Consider the following 15,101-nt stretch of genomic DNA (forward strand, 5'->3'; position numbering starts at 1 on the left):
TGTGAGTGATACCAAATGTGCTACTCACCAATGCTCTTGCCAACTGAAAACTAAACCTGTATAGTTTCCCAAAGCGGACTCCAATCACTTTGGCCAAAGTGATGGAAGCTCCCTTGGGATGCATCAATACCTACCCTCCTGAGAAAGTGATGTCAAACCCCTTCTCCTCCATAGTAGACACCGAAATCAACTCCTCCTTCATCCCCAAAACATACAAAACATACATGACCTTCAAAGGAGGCAAATACTCCCTCTCAAAGGTCATAGTCCCCACACCAACAACTCTTACAGTGCAGCCATCTCTTAGTACAATCTCAATATCAAGTGCCCTCTCTGCAAGCTCTGAAAAGAACTCTTGTGCACTTGTCATATGGCGGGAAGCCCCGCTGTCTATGTACTACACATTGGATGATGTACTCCTACTAGATGTGAAAGTAATAAATGCAAAGTCCTTGTCAAATTGTGAAGCAAACTACTGCACTTTTGCTGAAGTTGCAGTACCCTTCTTCTCCTTGCTCTTCCTCTCAGGACACGTAGCAGCATAGTGTCCCATCTTCTGACATGCCCAACATTTGACTTTGGACATATCTGTATCTTTCTTCTTCTTCTTCTCCTTTCCTTTAGCCCCATCATCATGAGGCCCCTTTCTTGGCCTTCCTTTTGTTCTTCCCCCTATTGTCAAGGCTACATCCTCCTCATCTGCCATTTTCACCCCACCACTGCTAGTCTTCCGTATCTCATGCTACACACAATCATCCCAGAATTTGTCCCAATTGGGAAGATTCTCCCTAGAGGTAACTGTAGCTCCAAAGACCTCCCAAGACTTAGGAAGTCTCGCTACAACTATCCTGACTAACTCTATGGGTGAAACTGCCTCACCAATAACAGTGAAATCATCACGGACCTGTTTGACCCTGCCAAGATAATGTACACTTTCAACCTTTATCATCCTGATGTTCTTCAATTGTTTTTTGAGTACCATCTTCCTGCTCTCATTGGTACTCTGATAGGGAGTGGTTAAAGCTGTCCACATCTGATATGCATATGTGTTTCCTCTCACCTGAGGAACCACATGATCCTGCAAACTGCTCATCAAAATCCCTTTTGCCTTTGCATTATTTTTTGTGAATTCAGCAAGTTCATCAGCAACAGTAGGAGGTATAACCACTTGCCACACTATGTCCCAAACTGATGCGTCTTCAAACACTGTTTGAATTCTGTCCTTCCAAATGGCATAATTGGATATCTCATCCAGTCTGTCCTCTATCCTTAAGAACATGGCTATGACTGCTGTCCAAAATTTACAAAACCAAGAAAATGGAGAAATGAACTTTCCAGCACACCTTGTTGTCCAAAAGTTCAGTTTGTGTGAAATTTCACCTTGCTTTCCCAAAATATCAGTTTGTTGTCCAAAAATTCAATTTGTTGTCCAAACCACTGTTTGCTATCCAAACCCCTATTTGTTGTCACAAACTACTATTTGCTGTTCAAACTACGATTTTCAGCGTGTTGCTCTGATACCATGTTGAAATTTGATGAGTAAAAAGTTTCCTGCAATCCTAACCCGGTTTTAATTTCACCTTATCACTCCCATTCAGTTAAATGCCCTTTCGCATAAACATACATTCAACATATAGAATTATGGAAATGAAATTTTCAGATTAAAACACATGGGATTGTTAACACATGTTGAAAATAAATATGGACATAAACAGACCAACAACACACATAAAAATACACAGATTTTTGGTCAACTTAGACCTAGGTAAAACCCCTTCAATCTTACTCGGGGAAAACTTGTTAGAGAGCTCTTCAAATTTATCTATCTTTCAGGTTAGGAAAAATACATTTGCAAACAAATCAAAACAACAAAATACAAATTATCTCTTCAGCCTAAAACTCCTTGAAAACTGTGTCCACTTTTCCTCGATTTCCATGCCCACTTTGCCTCGATTTCCATGCCCACTTGAAGTTGAAAATATGTACTGTACGGATACGAACTATACTATATGGATTCCATACAGACTATACGGATTTCTGTACCGCTGTATAGATTTTTATTTTTTTTCAAAAACCTCTCTCGAACAACGTGCAATTCACAACATTAAACGTTGTTCGTACTGTACCTTATGTTGTCTTCTATGCCTTGATTTCCATGCCCAACTTTGCCCAGAAATCACTCCTTCAGCTTGCTGCAACAAATTTCTCCTTCAGAACTTTTTTCTAGCTCTCAGCCTCTTTTCTCCAATCTGCTCATAAAGAATGAATGCAATCTCTCTTTTCTTTACCCTCTTTTGTTTCCCTAAATGACTTTTGGGCAACTCTAAGATCTAATGGCTTAGATTCATTTAGATCAAGGGATGAGAATAAATGTGCATTTAATCCTTACTTTCTATTTTTAACTCACCTATTAAATAAAGTACCCACATAGTACTTTGTCTAAAGTCACTTTTCACTTTATAATTTAACATTGACTTTACCACTTATAAAGTCACTTTTACTTTATAAAGTCACACTTAGAAAAAGAATTATTTTGGACACTTTTCCCTAGGTATAGATTAACCCATGGGAAACCACTTGTCCAAGGTAAATTAAAAATCAACAGATCAATGCTGAAAAAAATGAAGTTTCACGACTTAAAGACCATAGTGAAATATTACTGATGCAAATTAAGATGCTTAAGAAGGATAAGACATCATTAGAAAATAAGCACAACTTATCGAGAAGGAAGCATCAAATGTAGGAATTCAAGTTGATGAAAAAACAACCGATACCGACCCAGTGAATGTCACAACTCAGGAAGAAGACAAGCAAGTTGAAGAAAATACACACTTAGATGTTGTTGTTCAGACGATGAACATCCCAAATGAAGGTTCTGTAACCAACTCAACAACATCCTCACAAAGAGAAAATCAAAAAATTTCCACACACCTAATAAGGGAAAGTCAAACCCAAAAAGTTCCCTATCGACATCCCAATCATGAGAGTAGGCAACTCAAACAAGCTATGTATCAGGACTATTCAGAACAGAAACAACTAACTAATATTGCAAACAATATTGATGTAACTTCAATCTAGTCTTATGATGACAATTCGTTACAAAATTCTAGCAATCAAAATATTCTACAAAAGATTAATCTAGGATGGTCTGATCCCTTCTCAGTACGATATTTTAGTTTGTCACTTAGAATATCATATCAACTTGTATTAACGAAGATGATAGTGCCGAGATGAGAAGATATTTGAAACCGAAAAAGAGATCACGCCTTTTGCATCAACAAAGCTTTGAGGACAAAGTTTTTTTGAGGAGGAAGGCAATGTTACGAAAAATTATATAAAATAATATAAATATAAATAATGAGGATAATTGTAATAACGATTAAGTTAATTGGTTAATTAATGTCTAAATGGGACATGACTTTCCATGAAGAGGCACCCCCTAGTATATAAGCAAGCCCCTTACTCTCATTTGTATCATCATTCCTATTCATACATTTTAATATATATTCTTGTATCTCAATGGAGATTTACATATTCCATGTCTTTTGGAGTGTTTAACTTGAAGAACGAACTTTGTTCGTTCCACATTAGTATGAGTCATCTACAATGAAAAAACGAATGAATAACCTCTCCTCATTTTATGAGAAAAGATCATGGCTTTTTTTCCACCAAAAGATCTTGCATCATCTCTAATGCTGACTGGTAGGTGTAGGTATATCATACGTGTAGAAGTTGGTGCTAATGCTGCCTCATCACCCTTCATGATGTAAAAGGGCTCCTATGCTCACCATGCTTGCTGCTCCTCCCTTTTCCTTTGTTGTTGCTGTTGTTGCTCCTCCTCTACTAGCCATGTAGATGTCTCCGCTAAACACGCAAGTGCCTCCATCTTTTTCCCAGCTAAACATGCGTCGACAAATGAATTTTAATGTGATTATTGCCAAAAACATGTCTCAAAAATTCTGAAATCTTCTACGGCCAGTGTAGTCCTGATTCATCCTGAAGAAGGTCGAAGAAGGGTTATGGTTTCTTATCATCTTGGGATAAGGGTTTTGCTATTTTCTCTCATCTATCTTTGTCTTAAATCTCTGTCGTTTCATTGTCATCTCAAGGTTCAGAGAAGGTTGGTTTGTTTGGATTGATTGTATAGGCCTGATGTGGGCATCAAAGGCCATTCGACCTTCCCTTTGGAGCAAGATCTGGAACTGTTCCTGGCTCCCTTGCATTCTCCTGAAAGCACGTCTATCCTATTTTTGTGTGCAGAACTAGCCTTTCTCATGGTTACAACCAGGTGAACCTTCAAGTGGATTGTAAAGGACAGTTCAGCCTCTATTGCACATCATTTTGAAGCTGATCTGAGTCATATTTTGAGCTTGTTGGAAGTTAATTTGAAGACCTAACTAGAAACACTTATTCACTAATCCTTTTGTAAGGACTGGTGCAGGCATTTTGATGCAGTTCTAAGGACGTTTGATAAACACCGTTCTATTCATTTGTTAGAAGAAAGGTGCTTGACATCAGTTCACATGAGATTCTCCTGTGATTAAGAATTCACTACATTTTTATATGACAAACATCTCAGATATACCTTTGTAGAAGCATCAAACAAATATCTGAAGTTTTGCTCGATTTTCTTGACTGATTCAAGGCTAATCTGGTGTAAATCCTCAAGCCCTAACTGGTGATTTAAAATGGGAACTCGGCACAATTGAAGATCTGTTTGTTGCTTGGATCAATGTACAATTGGTTTTAATCTAATTCTCATGGTATCGTTGGCTGTAGTCTGACCTACAAATATCTTGGCATAATCCTGGCATTAGCATACTTCAGCGCTAATTAATATCTGATGAATTGAAGGGTTTAAGTTTACTGTGACATTTTGCATCATAATAAGCTGTTCTGGAGTAGGTTGAGTCTGCTAAGTTCCAGTGGCTTCCTTAAGGAGTCAGTACTGATTTGATAAAGGGAGTCAGAGTCTGACTAGGTTGTTGAATTTCAGATACTTCATCATATCAGTTAAAACGCATCAAAGGGGTCACATCTTAATGATAATTTTGATGCAAGCACTGATGCCAAGATTGTTCGAGTATTCATCATACCTGAAGACTGTTTATGTATCCTACAGAAAAGTCTTCATCAAATAAGACAAAGAAATCAAATCATTTCCAGTTGAAGATGTTCATTCGTAAGGGACTTAGTGTCATAACATTCTGTAGCATTTGAAGAAGCTTAGCGGTAAGAGTTTCATTGTCATAACATTCTGTAGCAGTCATAGTGTCACAACATTTTGTAGCATTTAAAGAAGCTCAGTAGTAAGGGTTTTATCATCAATTGTTTCATCATCTTGCAGCAGTAAGGGTGTTATTGACAAGTAGACTCACTGTCATCTTCAGCTTCAGTATTGAAGAAATCAGTCCTTTTTATCATACCATTTTGTAGCAGTTTGGTTTAAAGGGTTTGATTGGATATTCATGTATTATGGGCGCTGCTAAGATGTGTCGAGCAAGCGGGGTTACTGTTCACTGATTTCAATGGCAGACCACTATCCTAGTCAAATTGTTGCAGAGGGGTCATCTTCAGCAATCTAGACAGGGTGTTGAGAAATCTAGGGGCAGCTAGATTAGGTGATTTCTCTTACTTTGATAACTGCTCGTGATGTACTTTTACTTAACTTGATTAGCTTCTTCTTGTTGAAGAATGTAACTAGTGTCAGTGTTCATAATTGTATTTGAGTCATGATGTATTATATTTATGAAAAGAAAGAAAAATAATTTTTATTATTTAAATAAATTGATGCTTGGGTCAATTGATTTTTAAGTCAAAGTCTCCATTGAAGACGTTAGGGTTCATGTCAAGTGTCCTTGTCCATGTCACATTGTAAAAGACCCTTCTTGGGATTTATTTTTCGAAGAAGAATTTATTTTATTGTAAAATAAGTCAATTAGGCCTCCTCCACCAAGTCGGCCTCAAACTGGACAAGCTGGCCTAAACTAGGGTAAAAAATCACTATATAAAGGCAGCAACTCGACCTCATTTGTCACTCACTCACAACAAGTTTGATTTGCAACTTCTGAGGCCATAAAAAGTGCAAATTCCAAGTAAGAAGAAAGAAAAGAATAGCGAAGGAGATGTCTCTCACAAGCGTAAGAAGTTGAAAATTATCTCTTTTTCCCACATGTGTGAAGCTGTTGGAGAGTCCAAAATTCTGCAGTTACTTGGAGGCCGAAATTCTAAAGCTGTTGGTGACGTTGGGGGCTGAAATTTCTGGGTTGACGCTGCTGGACAAGAAGAGACTACTAAAGTGTGCTAAAACATACTAGCAAGCTGACTTGGTGGAGGAGGAAGGTCTGTTGGTCTATCTCATTTGAATTAATGAAGGAAGAGTTCTTGACTAGGTTTTACCCTATATAGGGGTTTTGCCTTGGCTGTGCACCTACTTCTTGTGTCCTTGATCTTTGTGTTTTAACTTTGGTAATTGCTTGATGAACTAGGATAAAAAAAAACATAAGAAGTATAATAATAATTCAAAGAAATAAAAAGTAATTATCAACAAGAGAAAATCTTTCTGCGTTTCTAATTTTCTAACATGGTATTGGAGCTAAGGTAAAGAAGAAGGAAAAAGGCACCCTGAAGATCTATTGAAGAAAAAGAGATTTTAAGAAGGTCATTAAGGAAAATGATTATATAAAAAAAGAAGTCTACTATCTACAAGAACTATGTCAAACTCAATGAAGGGAGAAAACAAATTAGAAGGAGCCTCCAACTACAGAGCCTTGAAAAAGAGGATAGATCTCATCCTTGAGAAGAACAAGGTTTTGGATCTAGTTCTATGAAAATTCAAGAAGCCTACAGATAAAGCAGAGAAAGTAAAGTTCAGAGAAACTGAACTATTGACCATGAACTTAATAGTGGATGGAGTAAAGGACAACCTCATTCCATATATATCCAACATAGATTTTGCTCAAGAAATGTATGAGGCTCTATCCAAATTACTCACAATCAAGAACATTGGTCCAATTGCAAACCTCAAGAATGAATTAAGAACTATTAAGATGACAAAAGACGATACTGTGGCATTCTTCTTTATAAGGATATCTAGAATCAGAGATGAAATCCAAGCAATAGATGCAATTGTTCCAAAAAAGGAGCTCGTAATCATTGCTCTTTTAGGTCTACCAAAATCTTGGAGTGCTTTTGCATCGGGAATCAATAGTTGGAAGGATACTCCAACATTCAAACAAATGTGGAATGCATGCATTTAAGAAGAAGCCAAAATATCATTAGTAAGCAACAACGAGGAGGATGAAGAATAGAACATCTCAAATGCCTATTCCGCTCATCACAAGAAGAAGGGAACCTTCAAGAAGTACAAGAGACAAAAAGAAGAAATTTGACCTATCAAAGATTGAATGCTACAATTGTGATAAGATGGGTCATTATAAAAATCAATGTCTAGAGAATCCAAGGAATGGGAAGAGAGAAAGAGAACATGCGAATATTGCTGATGAAGCTCCACCTAAGAAGAGCAAGACTGAAGAATTGGAAGTCAAGGACTTATACTACTAAATCCCCTCTCTCTTATCCTTCTTAGTCTTCTATTTTTAAAGTTCTGAATTATTCTCCTTTATGTTTTGATTTCTAGAGTTTGTAGGTATAACATGTCTCGTTAGAACATTTTTGAATTATTTTAATAAGTTGTAGGTTTCCCTCAATATTGGACTAAGAGGGAGCCTCCACCATTTTCCCAAAAGATAAGTATTATGTTCTTTGTTTCATCTTTTCATGTTTGGTTTCCTTCTCACATCAAAATTTTGTTTGTATTATGTGCTAATAACCTTTGTATTTTCCTTGGTTAGGAAACCTTGCTAAATACTCTAAGGTTATGGAGGAGACTTCAAAGGATAAACTTTCAGTTGCAAAGGAAGCCCTTCAAGAATTGATGTCCTATAAGGTTTGTAAGGAACAACTCAAGGTATGTCTTAAACATTGTTATAAAGTTCTCTTCATGTAAAAGGTACGATCATTCTTCTTTTAAAATTTGCTCTACATTACTAACATCATCATGTCTAGGTTTTGAATCACAAAGATTCTTGTTAGGGTGATTAATCATTGATCGAATCTACCCACATTATATTATCATTCTTGTGGAACCCTAAAAAGGTTCACTGTAAAACCCTAACCTAAGGGTGTGTCAATATTGATTATGAAACCTTAGTCTATTTAGGGTTGTTTATAAAATCTAGAAAACCTATTCATTTCATGTTTAGGGTTTTGGTATTGTTATGATAGAAACCCTAGTCCTTTAGGGTTTGCTATTAATATCTAAGTTATGTATTGAAACCCTAGATCTTTAGGGTTTGGTGAATTAAGGTTTGTGAACAAAATCCTTGAAAGTAAGATTCTAGGAATGAAGCCCTAGGTATATGTTTGTATGTTTGATTGAAACCCTAGCCCTTTGAAAATCATTGTGTATCTAACTTTGATATATTAATTTTTGTATCTTGGGTTTACCTAGTAGATAATATCATGAAATGCAAAGGCATGATTATGAAATCCTAGATATGTATATATGAGTATGCTAACCTAATTGTTGTTGTTCATGTTTTAGTCTATGAATTCTAGGGTTTTAATTAAGCCATAGTAGAGTGATATTCTAGGATATGATGGTATTGATATGATTTAATTTTATGATAAAATATAGGGGTTGCAAAAAACCATATTAGAATTAACATTGTTGAAACCTTAGATACTTGGTAGGATTGTTAGTAACCGCTGATATCTATGGCTTTGTGTCTTGAAGATGGAATCTAGGGTTTGCATTAAATCATGGTAGAGTTTGCCATGTAAATTCTGAAAATTGGTGAAACCTTGGTGCTATGATTGAATTGCTTTAAGTTGTGATGATGGAATCTAGGTGATTATGAACCTAACTAGGTTTAGGTGTTTATCTAAAGTCTAAATTCTTCCTTATAGTAACATGATTATGGTATAGTTAACTTCATGCTTTTGTATGTTTGTATTTGGTTGTACTTTCCATTTAAGTTTTGCAGGTACATAATCTTCAAGATGATGAAGATTTTCGTATAAGCATGATGATGATGATCAAGATGACCTTGATGAAGCCATAAAAGATTCTCTAATGTTATAAAAGAAGGAAGTGGTTGATCTCCCTAAGTTGAGAGGGAGTCAGGATAGAAGAAAGGGTATATCTCCCCAGTTGAGAGGGAGGGCATATTATGACAGTCATAATAAATACCTTGAAGAATAAATAACGACAGATAAATGTTCATTTTTCATGAAGGTGCAAAAAGACTTGAGAAGATATAAAGATACATTTGGTTCTGCTGAAGAAACAAAAGAATAAGAAAGCTTTCGACAAATTGTGTAGTATCAGAATGAATGAGGACCCTGAAGGTTTGTGTTTACCTATGTGTATGTTTAAAAGTTTATTATTGATTGGGGTTTGTGTTTGTATAGTTAAAATCTCTCCATAAGAAGGTTGGACACTCTAGAAGCATGTTTGGACAAATGGATATATCTAGTTTATTAGAGAGAGATGAAGCATCTAATGGCGGATGCTTGGGAGGACATTTGGTCGCCCTATGTGTTAATGTCTAGATCCCGAAGAGGGAGGGTGGCGTTAGTCTTGGAGCTCTGACTTTGGATACACACCTAGATCCCTGGGTTGATGGTTAGTGAGTAAGCCTAATGGTACCTAGACTCGTTGAAAGCTTGAGTCCATCTTTGTCCCACTCGGATAGATTACCCTGGTTAGGTATCTAGTCCGCAGCACTGAGCGTGCTATAACTCTTCGTAGTTCATCTTGGAGATCTTCCATGTACCTCTATAAATATAGGTGATTATGAATACCTCCCTAGTTAAGAGGGAGTGCTGAAGAATGTAACTAGTGTCAGTCTTCATAATTGTATTTGAGTCATGATGTATTATATTTATCAAAAGAAAGAAAAAGATTTTAATTTTTTAAATAATTTGACTTATTAAAGCATGGGTTTCATGCTTGGGTCAAGTATCTTTTAGGTAAAAGCCTCCATTGAAGACTTCTAGGGTTTATGTCAAGTGTCTTTGTCCATGTCATGCTGTAAAAGACCCTTCTTGGGATTTATTTGTCCAAGAAGAAATTTATTTTATTATAAAATAAGTCAATTAGGCCTCCTCCACCAAGTTGGCCTCAAATTGGACAAGCCGACCTAAACTGGTGGGAAAAATCACTATATGAAGGGAACAACTCGACCTCATTTGTCACTCATTCACAACAAATTCGATTTGCAACTTCTAGGGCTAGAAAAAGTGTGAATTCCAAGGAAGAAGAAGGAAAAGGATAGCAAAGGAGAAGGTCTCTCACAAGCATAAGAAGTTGAATATTCTCTTTCTTTTTCCCACCCCTATGAAGCTGCTGGAGGGGCCAAAATTCAACAGTTGCTGGGAGGTTGAAATTCTGAAGCTTCTAGTTAAGGTTGGGGCCAAAATTTCTAGGTTGATGCTGGGTTGAAGCTACTGGACAAGAAGAGACTATTGAAATGTGCCAAAACATATTGGAAAGCTGACTTGGTGGAGGAGGAAGGTTTGTTGGTCTAGTGTCTTGGTGTATCTCATTTGAATTACTGAAGGAAGATTTCTTGACTGGGTTTTACCATATATAGGGTTTTTTGCCCTAGCCGTGGGCTTACATGTAGTGGCCTTGATCTTTGTGTTTTGGTTTTGGTAATTGCTTGATGAACAAAGATAAAAGGACATAAGAAAGCTAATAATAATTCAAAGAAATCACAAGTAATTATCAACAAGAGAAGACCTTTCTGCCTTTCAGATTTTCTGACACTTTTTACACTTGATTATTATTAGTGTTCTTTATTATCAAACAACTACCAAACAATAAAATCAATGGGAAAATAGGACACAAGATGTAGGTGATCATCCAGGGCTAGAACCTCTCTAACTGAGAGGAAAATCCACAAGAATTCTTCTCTTCTTATAGAACTTTAATTGACGAATTCCAAGACCTATGACCCTTGACCAAGATCCTTTGAGACCAAGTCAAACCTTGCTTCCAATGACTTCTTGCAATTTGGACTAGCCTAATAGATTCTTCTGGAACTTCGACCTGCCCATCAAATTCTTCTGCAACTTCGGCCTACCCAACAAACTCTTCTGCAACTTCAACTTGTCCAGCAAATTATTCTACAACATCAATCTACCCAGAAAAATTCTTCTGTCCAGCAAATTCTCTTGCCCAACAAATGTAGAAACCCTAGCACGAGAGAGAGAGAGAGAGAGAGAGAGAGAGAGGCCCAAAAACTTCAATCTAGCTTTTCTCCTTCTTTTTTGTCCTTTTCCAGCTTCTATCTTGAGAAGATTGAACTTGCTTGAGTGAGTGTTCAAATGAGGTTGAGTTCCTTCGTATTTATAGGCTTGTGAGGGGTATGAATTGCTATCTTTAGGCTGACTTGACTGTTCATGTAGGGCAACTTGATCTTTGCACCATGATGAGCTCTTGGAGGGTCTTTTTACTCAAATAAATTTTCTTTGCAATATGTAACATGCCCAAATGGGTCATTCATACATGATAATGACTCAATTGACTTTATGAAAAACCTAGAAGCACTCAATGGGTGCTTGACCTAAAAATAAATTTCCCTTGAGCATGAAACCCATGCATCAAGAATAACAATAATAAATTTGTTTTTCTCATTACATTAAATACTTAAAATCATGATTACATATGTCATTATGAAGACTTAACCTGGTTTCATATTTCAACACTCCCTCTAAACTAGGGAGGTATTCATAATACATATAAGGTACTTGGACATTCTCAATCTGAAGAATTCTCATAAGAAGAGTCAGATTTGTAACCCATCTGTTTAGCATCATATCATCCAACATTGTCACATAGTAAGGCCTTGGCTAACAACTCTATCTCTCCACAAGATCAGATCACAATGCTGGCGAGACCAATGATTTATAGACACCATCATCATTGTCTTTAAAGGAACATACCCCACCCAGGTGTTCATAGGCTATGTCCTTCTAGGAGTATTCTTATCTTGGATTCCCAGTCGTCAAAGAATATCGGTCCTCTTAGGACTACTCTTATCTTGGATTCCCTACCACATCCTCAAAGAGTATCAGATGCCAGATGCTTACCCAATTCTCCATTATTTCTTCCAAAGTGAACACAAGAATGATGTGTCTATGTCTCCCTCTTAATTAGGGAGGATATACCCATTCCTATGAAGGAATGTATTCATTCCCATAAAAGGAATGTACCCAAGCTCCCTCTCAACCAGGGACTTCTCCAAGCTTCCTCTCAACCAGGGACTTCTCCAAGCTCCCTCTTAGCTAGGAACTTGCTTCCAAGTTTGTTCTTGATCAGAAACTTGCTTCTAGGCTCCCTCTTCCTCAGGGACCTGTTTCGAGCAACAACTATCTCTTCCTAGGTGGAGATCACGGGACCTTCAACTACTTGTATAGCTCCTCCATTTGATGTCATGAATTTCATCTTCATCTTTATGGGGCCTTCATCTTTTGGGATTTCTTCGTAGAGCATCGGCCATCCATCACTTTCCTTCACGAGTTATGTGTTAGGATATTCCGACACATAGGAAATAGTTAAGTACAACTTGGTCTAGTATAGAGTTAGGTAAAGTGTGTTTCTTTACTATGTACATTTTGTAACTTACAATCCGACGATCACGATATGTAGTGATTCGACGGTTCATTCTCTCCTCGGTATTACCGACACTTGATCCGTGGCTTAACACCCATTTGGTCCATGATCTCTATTTAAAGAGCATGGAGGGTCATTTGTAGGGTAATCCGTCTATGAGAGAAGCATATGTAAATTTTCATTCTTTTATTAATAAATTGCCTGAAGTGGCCGCGTTGGCTCAGGCCGTGGACTGTTTCCCCCTTTAAGGGTTCTAACCATGTCAAAATACTGGTGTATTGATCTGTGATCTGTTTGTGAGCGGTGTCCTTTGGTGTTCTGTCTGAGGAACTTACCCTGTAAATTCCTACATGGTATCAGAGCTATTTGAGGGCCACGTTCGTTGGTGATCCAAATCTGAAGCCGGTAGAACTGCATCTGACTGCTTTCGGGCCGAGAGGACTGCTCTATTGTGTTGGGAGCATCTGTTCCAGTGAGGAACCCCTTTCGTTTCACGCGAAAGGGTTTCCGGTAGCCCTAGCTACGTCATTTTTAAGATCTGGAGGTATACAGTGTTTATTTGCAGTTTACAGTTATTTTCTCTCTGTTTATTTCGGTTTCGGTTTATTTTTTTTTTTTATTGCCGGATCTATTCCTTTCATTTCTGCGTATGCTCTTTGCCCTGCGACTCTGTGCGATTTGGGCAAATCAGAAACAGAAAGGAAGGATTTTTCTCATGCGTATGCTCTTTTCCGCTGCGCCTTAGTGTGATCTCGGAAAATCAGAAACATTGAGGAAAATATTTAGTTTCCGGCTAAAGCTAACTTCGAGCCACAAGGTTCATTTTTTTTGTATGTCCGTGTTGGGTTTTGTGTTTTTTGTTTTGTAGGGAAAAAGAGCTTTCTCAAAGCAAGCATGCAACCCAAAGCATCAACCCCCCCTCTCTCTCTCTCAAACTTTTTGTATAGCTCACTTAGTGCAAAGCTAATTTATGAGAGTAGAGGTCTTGGGTTCAAGTCTCCATTTTGTGGGGGTGGATTTTTTCATTTCCGCACATTCCCGCACTTCGTCGGCGACTTCGTCAATTTTTTTCAAAAAGCCATAACTTCTTCATCCAGAAGCCATTTTCAAAACCGTTTTTTTTGAAACGGCCTAATTTTTCGAGATCTTTCCATTGGTACACTTAGTTTCAGCATCTACAGCTTCAGTTTCTGTTAAAAATGGAAAGTCCATGCCAAGTCATTCTTGATAGCACTAACTACTTCCAATGGTGGTCCTACATTGTGGATTTACTTAGAAGTAAATGTCTTTACAGAATAGCCACAGGCCAAGAGACCAAACTGAAAGATGAATATAAGGCAGCTAAATGGGAAAATAGGCAAGACCAAGCATGTGGGTTGATAGGGATGTCTATTTCTCCAGATCTTAGATTCCATATTGCAGAACTTGATACTCCTGATGAAGCACTGCAACAAATTACTAAAGTCTTTGGAATTAAAAATGAATTTAAAGCCCATCAACTTGAAAATGAATTGCTTACAGCGGGCCCCAATTTTTCTTGCATTGAAGATTTTTTGTCCAAGTTCAAGACCCTTAGACTTCTCTTGGAAGGTGTTAAGGTTAAGAAAGAGGATAGTAGCCTTATCTACTCCATTCTTACTAAGTTGGGACCAGCCTATTTTGTGTTTGTTTCCACCTTCCATTCTACAGAGAAGCCTTCATTTCTCAAGGACAAACCTACAAGTCCCCTTCCTTTGATTCATTTTGTGATTCTTTAATAAGAGAACAAGAAAAACTCTTACACCTTGGTCTTCTTCATCTTGGAAACTCTTCTAAGAAAGCGTTAGCCGCCCAGCAGCAACCAAATCCAAAGAATCCTAAGAAGTTGTATCCTAAAAAGAATGGTACTAAACCAAACAAGGGTCCTAAGCAATTTCAGCCTCAAAATGAAAAATCATTTCAACAAAATGATAAGACGAATAAAAACAAAGGGAAGAAGACTGACAGAAATTGCAACTTTTGTAATCGAGATGGCCACTTAGAATCCAAATGCTTTAAGAAGATGGAAGCCTTGGAAGCAGCAATGAAGAAGCATAACATCCATTTGGAGCAATCTTCAACTTCAACTTCATCTTTAGGAATGGCACTTTCTGCATGTGGCTGTCAAGCATCTCGGTCTGGCTATGCACTAAATGTATCTTCTTCTTCTCATTCTCATGAGTGGCTCATTGATTCTGGAGCTTCTTATCACATGGCCAAAAACAAAGCCATGTTTTCTTCTTTAAATGATTGTAACACCAAAAATATATATGTTGGTGATGATAGATCTCTTAGTGTTGTAGGGACTGGAACTGTTCATCTAGACAATGGTCAGTTTAATGATGTATTATGTGTTCCAACCTTATTCTGCAACCTTCTATCTGTATATCAGATAACCCAT

The 15,101-nt window shown here is 37.4% G+C and overlaps 1 protein-coding gene across 5 annotated transcripts in view; it reads left to right on the forward strand.

Annotated features, from left to right (window-relative positions):
- LOC149187843 (putative uncharacterized protein YDL057W) overlaps nucleotides 1–15,101 on the forward strand; it is a 383,231-nt gene that overhangs the window by 286,817 nt on the left and 81,313 nt on the right. The window contains exons 7-8 of one of the 5 annotated variants that reach the window (XR_016255791.1): nucleotides 4,997–5,232; nucleotides 5,348–5,621. The exons of 3 other annotated variants lie outside the window; for them this stretch is intronic. The gene's annotated coding sequence lies outside the window, so the exon portion shown is untranslated. The remainder of the gene's footprint in view (nucleotides 1–4,996; nucleotides 5,233–5,347; nucleotides 5,622–15,101) is intronic. One more of the 5 variants, XR_016255792.1, reaches the window with a different exon arrangement.

The sequence above is a fragment of the Pinus tabuliformis genome, chromosome 3_1, assembly GCF_031772625.1.
Source record: "Pinus tabuliformis cultivar Carrire ecotype Pingquan chromosome 3_1, CPIR1, whole genome shotgun sequence".
NCBI classification, from domain to species: domain Eukaryota; kingdom Viridiplantae; phylum Streptophyta; class Pinopsida; order Pinales; family Pinaceae; genus Pinus; species Pinus tabuliformis.